The sequence below is a fragment of the Prosopis cineraria genome, unplaced genomic scaffold (genome assembly GCF_029017545.1).
Source record: "Prosopis cineraria cultivar Desert tree isolate PC_DT_omini unplaced genomic scaffold, ASM2901754v1 PC6, whole genome shotgun sequence".
NCBI classification, from domain to species: Eukaryota; Viridiplantae; Streptophyta; class Magnoliopsida; order Fabales; family Fabaceae; genus Prosopis; species Prosopis cineraria.
The window spans coordinates 15,116,055-15,124,320 of record NW_026555337.1 but is presented as its reverse complement, the minus strand read 5'-3'; positions in this window follow the sequence as shown (position 1 = coordinate 15,124,320).

Sequence of the window (8,266 nt, the reverse complement as noted above, 5' to 3'; positions counted from 1 at the left end):
GGGACTGAGTTACAATTAAGTCAAAACTATAAAGACTAAATGATTAATTTTTCTCTTAATGAAATAGTCAAATGATCTTAGCATATATGTTCGTTCATGTATAGCAATCAAACAATGCTATGATTAAAAAAAAAAAAATGCAAATGTCGTTGGTTGGGACACTAGTTTACTTTCTTCAAGTTCTTTAGCAATTGATCTTCCCACCCCTAAAGTTAAATTTAATTGAAGATATCATATAATTGTCAATGGAAGTTGTCTTGTTTCCTTTTCTAAATTCTCATAAATCGTCGATGACATGATTTTTTTTTTAAATTATAATTGATTATATGAAGGAGAATGAGAAAAAAAGTCAATAGAGTATACCGTTTAAAATTATATGCAAGTTATTAATAAATTTCAGCTTTGATAAAAACAATTACTAAAATTGAGTTCAACCACTAGCTAATTCATTAATATAGCACTAAATAACAAGGCCCGGGAAATACCCTAAACTCAAAATCATATGAAGGAAATATCATATCACAATTATATCCATATAATTAAACACCAAAATATAACCTCCAGCCGCTTAGACCAACTGGTTAGTGAGTTGATTCAACTTAATTAGAAGTCTCAAGTTTGAGCTCTGGATATGAAAGTGGTACACCCATCAGTTGCTGAAGAAATTTGTCTTAGTTATTAAATACATATAATATTGGAGCAAAAGCAAATAATATATATATATATATATATAATTTATAACATGTTGTACAACGTCCTCCAGCTCTGATTAGTATGACTAATTACTTCAGATTTCATAAAATATATTAGGAAATTGTAACTAGTTGATAATAACATCACAAACAAATTGAAGCATGAGGAAAGAAATGCAGTTGATGACCGAACTTAAGTAGAAATTAGAGGGAAAAAACAGAAAAAGTAAAAAATAGACGCTGCTTTAGTGGATCATATATGAACTATATGTTGTTAAGCAATAAGATGAAAAAGAAAAAGAAAATTAAAGACCTGTGAGGAATGGGTTTTGTTGAAGAGAAGCCTTCCAGCTTCCAAATTGAGTGAGTCAACTCGTCCCAGTTTGGCCCGTGACACCTTCCTTTCTTTCAGGGGATCTGATCCCTGTGTTGTTTCTGAGTCACCTTCCATGGTTTCCCTATGTAAAATCTTTAATTTGATTCCTCGGAGTATCTTTTTTGTTTGGACGAGGTTTAGTTTCGACTCCGTTCGGATTTTATAGGCACGAAAGTCAAAAAGTGGCTGCTTTCCCTCAATTTTGTTTAAATCATCAATACATGAGTTGGAATTGGGAAAAATATCATTTAAGGACCATGGAAGCAATTTAACATCAAATAAGAACTAAACAATTTTGAAATAACACTATAGGAGCAGTGGACTGATTTGAAAATAATTTTAGATTAAAAAAGACTATAATACCCTTGTTTTTCTTTTTCTTTTTTTAAAAAAATTGTCAACTAGCAAATAGTCTTTTATTAAATATGAATACATATTCGTAAATTAAATGTGAATGGGTACTTGTTAAGATATGATCTATACTTGTCTTTTCCTACAACTAAATTATTTCAAATTCTAGAACTTGTCGATTAATGAATACTTCTTATTAAATATGAATGGATATTTGTTAATTAATGAATGACTATTTCTTTAAACATGATCTACACTTATTCCTTCCCACAATTTAGTTTTTTCATGTTATTGAACTTATCAATTAGCGAATGACCTTTTGTTAAATGTGAATGGATAATTATTAATTAATGAATGGCTACTTGTTGAAACATTATCTACAATTATTCCTTCCTACAACCAAAATTTTCAAATTCTTTAACATACTAATTAGCAAATGGCTTCTTGTTAAATAGAAATGAGTACTTGTTAATTTATGAATGGTTACTTATCAATTAAAAAACAAAAGCAAGGGTATTATAGTCTTTTTCTATCTAAAATTATTTTTAAATCAGTCTCCTAATCCTGCAGTGATATTTCAAAATTTTTTACCCTTTGATTGATACTCCATCTGTTCAAAAATATAAGGCATTTTTAATTTTTTAAGGTATAATCATTGCCTTTTTTTCAAAAGTGACCCTATCGATATGACTTTGTATTTATTGTAGGGTGTTTAATAGGGGTAAATGTGAAAAGATAGGGTTAGTTCAAAAGTAAGTAGCTACTTTATTGATGGATGAGATTCGATTAAAAATGCCTTATATTTTTAATAGAAGGAGTATTAAATACAGTCAGTGGTCTTTGAATGACATTTTCCCTTGGAATTTTTTAGCCTTTGATTGATATTAAATACAGTCAGTGGTCTTTAATTTTCAGGTGGTCTGTGCTTCGGCTGGTCATCATTTTCTTATCATTATTACTATATTTTATCGACGAAAATCATATTACTTTAATATATTTTTAAGAATTAAATTATTTATTTTCTGAAAATGTAACAAGCTCATATAGTTTTGATTGATATAATTTAGTTTATTAAAATAAACTAGTTTAATCCTTAAAAATTTTCAATAAAAAGCTCTCCATCCCTCTTGTCCTAATTATAAAACAGAGAAAAAACAATTATTTTATTTTACTTATAACTCACGCTATTGAATTTTTATTACAAGATTTTTCTTTTACTCCACATTAAATGTTAGTAAATACAATATTAAAGTAAAATATATTTAATAGAAAAAAATTTAAAAATTTATTAAAATTTTAAAATAATTAATGAATTTTAAGATTTTTCTTGATTCTAGTAAAATATTTTAAAATTATTTATAAATAAAATCAGAAGGCTTTATAAAAATAAAAAAATCCCAATTTTAAGATGTCTTCTTGTTTTTTTTTTTAACTGCCAGATGTCTTTCAAAAATACAAACAATATTTCATTTTTGGCCTTTTAGTTTTACTGATATCCTTGAATTTTGAGGAAGCGCGTCAGTTTTAATTTTTTAATTTACTACATTTTCCATAATAATATTTCTATCTATTTAATTAACAGATGTATAATTAAAAATTTGGAATTTTTTTTAGCCAATAAAATAACTTAGTTGAGTAATACTTCCTCCATCTCAAATAATAAGACAACATTGAACAAGTTTTGTTGTACTAAAATATAAAACAATTTGATAAAAATAAGATTTTATTAACGATACTTTTTTAATATTACCAGTAAAAAAAGAATATAAATGATTGTAAATTTAAAGTTATATTAAATGAATAATATTTTTGAAAGTTTATATTTTTATTTTGAAAAAATAAATTTAAAAAGTGTTATTATTGAGCTTTATTATTGGCTTATGTAAACTTATCTCAATTTTTTTTATTAACTTGGGATGAAGGGAGTAACTTCTTTTTTAATCTATGTGAAAAATATTCCAATCAAGACAAGAGGAAATACTAGTTTGTAGAATATAATAAGGGAAAAAAACAATAATTGATCATTATAGTTTCATCAAATTTTACTTTTAATCCATGTAATTTATTTTCAGTGTTTTTAATTTTATAGTTTCTGTAATTTAACATCGTTAGGGATTTGAGGAACAAACAACATCCAATCTTGCTAAAATTATAAGGACTAAAAACATTGAAAGAAATAGAGGGACTAAAAGCAAAAGAAGATGAGATTATAGGGATCAATAATTCTGTTTTCCCATTATATATAATAATAATAATAACTAAAGTAGGTATAGTTTACTTTATGATTGAATTGTCGTGTAGAAGTTGGCATCCTGCACGGGCACAACCTTAGGAAAAAAGACATTTGCGATGATGGATTTTACTTCTTTTAAAAATGTTATCCACTATATCAACGATATTTTTAAGTGAGAATGACATTTGATGGGCAAAATATAAGATTATTTTCATGTTAAGGCCAAAAAAAAAGTCAGAAGTAGAAGCTTAATTTCTTCAATTTTAAATCATCAATAATTGAGACTTTCGAACTCTTTCCTCACATATTTTTGTCTGAATGGAATCCCTTATAGTCATTGTATTGTCTTTTTTTTTTTAACTTTTAAGCATAATCATCAAATACTCATGACATTGATTTTTCCAATAGTTTTCCATATGATATGTTGCAAAAATATAATTTAGATTTTTCTGTTCGATCTTCATTAGAAACATATGAGGAGGGTTACTGAATCTATACAAGGAGCTAGTGCTTTTTTTCACCATTTTTATTACAAATAAAAATAAAAAAGAACTTATTTTGGTAAAATTTAATTTTTATTCTTTTAAGAAAGAATGACAATTAAGGAACTTATAAGAATATTAGTGTAAAATGAGGGCCTTTAAGTTATAAATATATAAATTTGAGTTATAAATTTCAAAACTTTCAGTTGTGAACGTACATGTCCTCATTTTGTATTTATTTAATTTCCTTATATGATCTTTAATATATTATCATTCTCTCTTCTTTTAAAGTTTTCTATATTTCATGGAAGTGGATCCCCTATAGCGATCAGCTGTAATTTATCAATAAAATCCAACCATTCCAATAATACAATATCTAGGCGATCGATCTATGTCACACATTTGTTGACTTTTAGTTAAAGTTTACTTTCTCCTATATTAAAAATTATCTTTTAATAAACTTTTTTGAAACCTGTTTATTAATTAAATTGAATTTTTAAGGGACTAACGATCATTTCCATAATTAAATATCATGAGGGCATATTCAAATACAGTCTTGAACCATTAATAAGACAAAATGCATTATTTTAACATACAATCGCTTGATGAATTGTTAAAATAGCTGGGTTTTACTAATGGCACATGCTACTGTCATTAGGTCAACACAGTGGTGGAGAAAATGTTTTTGTATGAAAGAGCATTTAAGTAAATGTTGTTAAAATTTTAATTTTATTAAAGTCCCCTTGAGATTTAATGAAAATGTTGTAATTCTTGGGAACAAAATAAAGTCGCTTGTGCCAAATCCATGGGGCTCCTGTTTGAGTGAAGAAAATTAATGGAAGGGACTAGTTTCTCATAATGTAGTGAATTAAAGCTCGAATTCCTGTTGAAAAATATGCCTACATTTAATATTTGACCATATCTTGAATGTGATTGTCTTCAATGAAAAAACACCCATGAGCAATCAAAAAAGAATTGCCTTCCTAAGCTCCAAAAGAGTGCTATGAAGTAATCCTCTTACCATAGGATTCCAACCCTTTAGTGTAAAATCTAAATTAATAAACTAGACAGTGATAGTGCATGTGATAGTAAATTAAATTACCAGCATATAAGCGTACATGATTTGGCCATAATTGCTAAGCCACACTAAGCAAGTCCAACTAGATCTTCCTTTCCATACCTTTAGAATTATGCGGCTTTTGGTGGAGAAGCACACAATGAGTTAGGGTTAGAAAAGAGATCACCTGGCCTATTTAATAATTACTTATTGGTAGAGACGGTAATGACTGAACAAGCCTGAAAAATCTCAAGGCTGAGCGTGAGAGTTAGAAGATTTTCTTTATTTCAAGCCTATTCAAATTGTCTGAATAAGCTTAAAGAAATATCGGCCAAGCCCAAACTAGAATGGGCTTAGCCCAAATATCCAAAATCTTTTTTATTATTAATAAAATAATATATATAAATAAGATAAAAATGGAAAATATTAATTTTTTAAAAAATAAAAATTGAAATTAGCTAAAAAAATAAAATAATATTTAATAAATATATATTTTTTATATGTTTGGATATTTTAAACTTGATCCAAACAAATCTAGCCTAAATTAAGTCTAATCCACTTGAATTATCAGCTCTACTTATTGGGCCGTCCACTATGGCTTTAATAATTAAAATCAATGGCCCACACTAGTTTTAGCTGCTAACTAAACTCAACAGATCGTGTGTCTAACCTATATGATTACACGATTTAGTTGGACTTTAAATTTAAATATTACAGGACCACGAGTTAACCTGTTTTAATAAATACTGAAATAATTAATATAAATCCACACATAAAAATACAACATTCATTTCTTGGAATAATTGGCATTGTACTGTAGACCTCGGAGGCATGGTATTTCTTCAATCGATATATTCAGTTTCCTTTTGGGGCTTAAAAAGAAAGTAGCAACCATCCAACCTCAGATTGAACTGCATGGTTACGTTGCCAAGAAACTGATCTACCAGAAACTTCTACACTGTTGCATTTATTATTCTGAATCATTTTAAATTGCTGTAGAATCCATTAACCTTCTTGTTTCTAATAAACCGCATACTGTATTTAATAATGCACTTAGTTGCAGCTTGATGAATGAAGGGAGTGAGACCGGTTTGATTTTATATTAAAAATGTTGGATTAACGAAATTCTTAAAAAATCTTTGTGTAAAAGGTTATACTTTATCTTTGGAATATTTCATATCCATAAAAAGTCAGAAGTGGTTACTTTCTTCAATTTTAAATTATCAATAAATGAGCTTAGATTCCAAATTCTTTCGTCGCATCCTCGTTCTCCGTCGGCTGCAAGCTATCTCATATCTACAAGACATTAATTTACTAAATACTAGATTTTACATTCCTTACGATACACAAAAACTTTAACCATCTATTTGGTTTTATAAAAATGGAGGATATGGGAGGGAAGAAAATTTTAATGATTTCAAACTAAAAAAAATAAAAAGTGGGGTTATTAAATTTTAATAGACGAAAGAGTAAGGAAAAACAATTAAAAACTTTCAACCTCAATTCACCAATTTTTCAAAAAAAAAAAGAATTCATTAAAATCTCCCCCCACGATTCCATTTCTTCAAACCAAACATTCCATAAAAAAAATTAAAAATGGAGTAAATACCAATTTGAAAATTTCAGAAAAGTAAAATGTATCTAGCTAGAACAATATGTGGATTAATGTTTTTAGTTAATGTTTTTATATTTTTTTAATAAATAATGAAATAATTAATATGAATCCAGACATATAAATCCGACATAAAAAAGTCTCTTATATTAAATTGAGACGGTGGAAGTTCTGCATTGCAGCTTGAGGAATGAAAGAGAGTGAGACAAGTTTGATTTTATATTAACAATGTTGGGTCAAAGATATTCTTAAAAATCTTTGTCTAAAAGGTTATACTTCATCTTCGGAACATTTCACATCCATAAAAAGTCAGAAGTGGCTACTTTCTTCAATTTTAAATCATCAATAATTGAGCTTAGATTCCAAACTCTTTCGTTGCATCCTCGTTGTCAGTCGGCTTCATCCAGATATCCCAAATATCTACAAGACATTAATTTACTATGTACTAGATTTTACATCCCTTACGATAATACACAAGAACACAGACCCTCTATTTGGTTTGAGAAAAATGGAGGATACCACTACAAAAAATATAAACTTTTGGCGGTGACAAATTGGCCACCAAAACTATACTTTTGGCGATAACAATTAAATGTCGCTGCTAAAAGAAAACTTTTGGTGGCAACTTTGATTTGTCACCACTAAAAGTTTACTTTTGGTGATGACATTTGTCGCCACTAAAAATATTTTCATAAAAATAATTTAAAATTTAAAATAATTTATATAATCTACTTTTGGTGGTGACATTTGTTGCCACAAAAAATATTTTTATAAAAATAATTTATATAATTTACTTTTGGCAAAGACATTTGTCACCTCCAAATGTATTTTTATAAAAAATAAATTTAAAAATTAAAAATAATTTATATAATCTACTTTTGGCAGTGACATTTGTAAAATTATAATTTAAATTCTTTTAAAAAATTTATGAATTGTTTTAAAAATTTAAAATTAAATAAAATTATTCAAAATATATTTATAAAATTAAATTTCTTATTTTATCTATAGAATTAGAAATAAATTATATATAGGATCATGAAACCAAAAAAATAATAGTCAAGATGTGCTCAGTTTAATTATTTAATTATTTCTAATTTTATATTGTTCATAATCATTTTTTAGACATATATAGCTCATATTTTTTTAAGAATTATGTTATTAAGCTAGTTTTTTAATATGATAAATTAAAATCTTGATGGGTTATTGCTTTCAATTATAATTAGGTTAAGTTATATATAAATTATTACTTACAATCAAATATGTAAATAGCATTGGGATGTTAAAGTTGTACAAATGTCGTGAGATGTAAATAATATTGTAGACTACTTAGGATATTACACACTTGATGCTTAACTTAATATACATATAGTGTCTACTTCTTTTACTGAGCTCTAATGACTTTTGAAAAAGGATTTCATGTAATTCCTCCTAATATATTTAGGTTTTCATTGCTATAAAAAAGA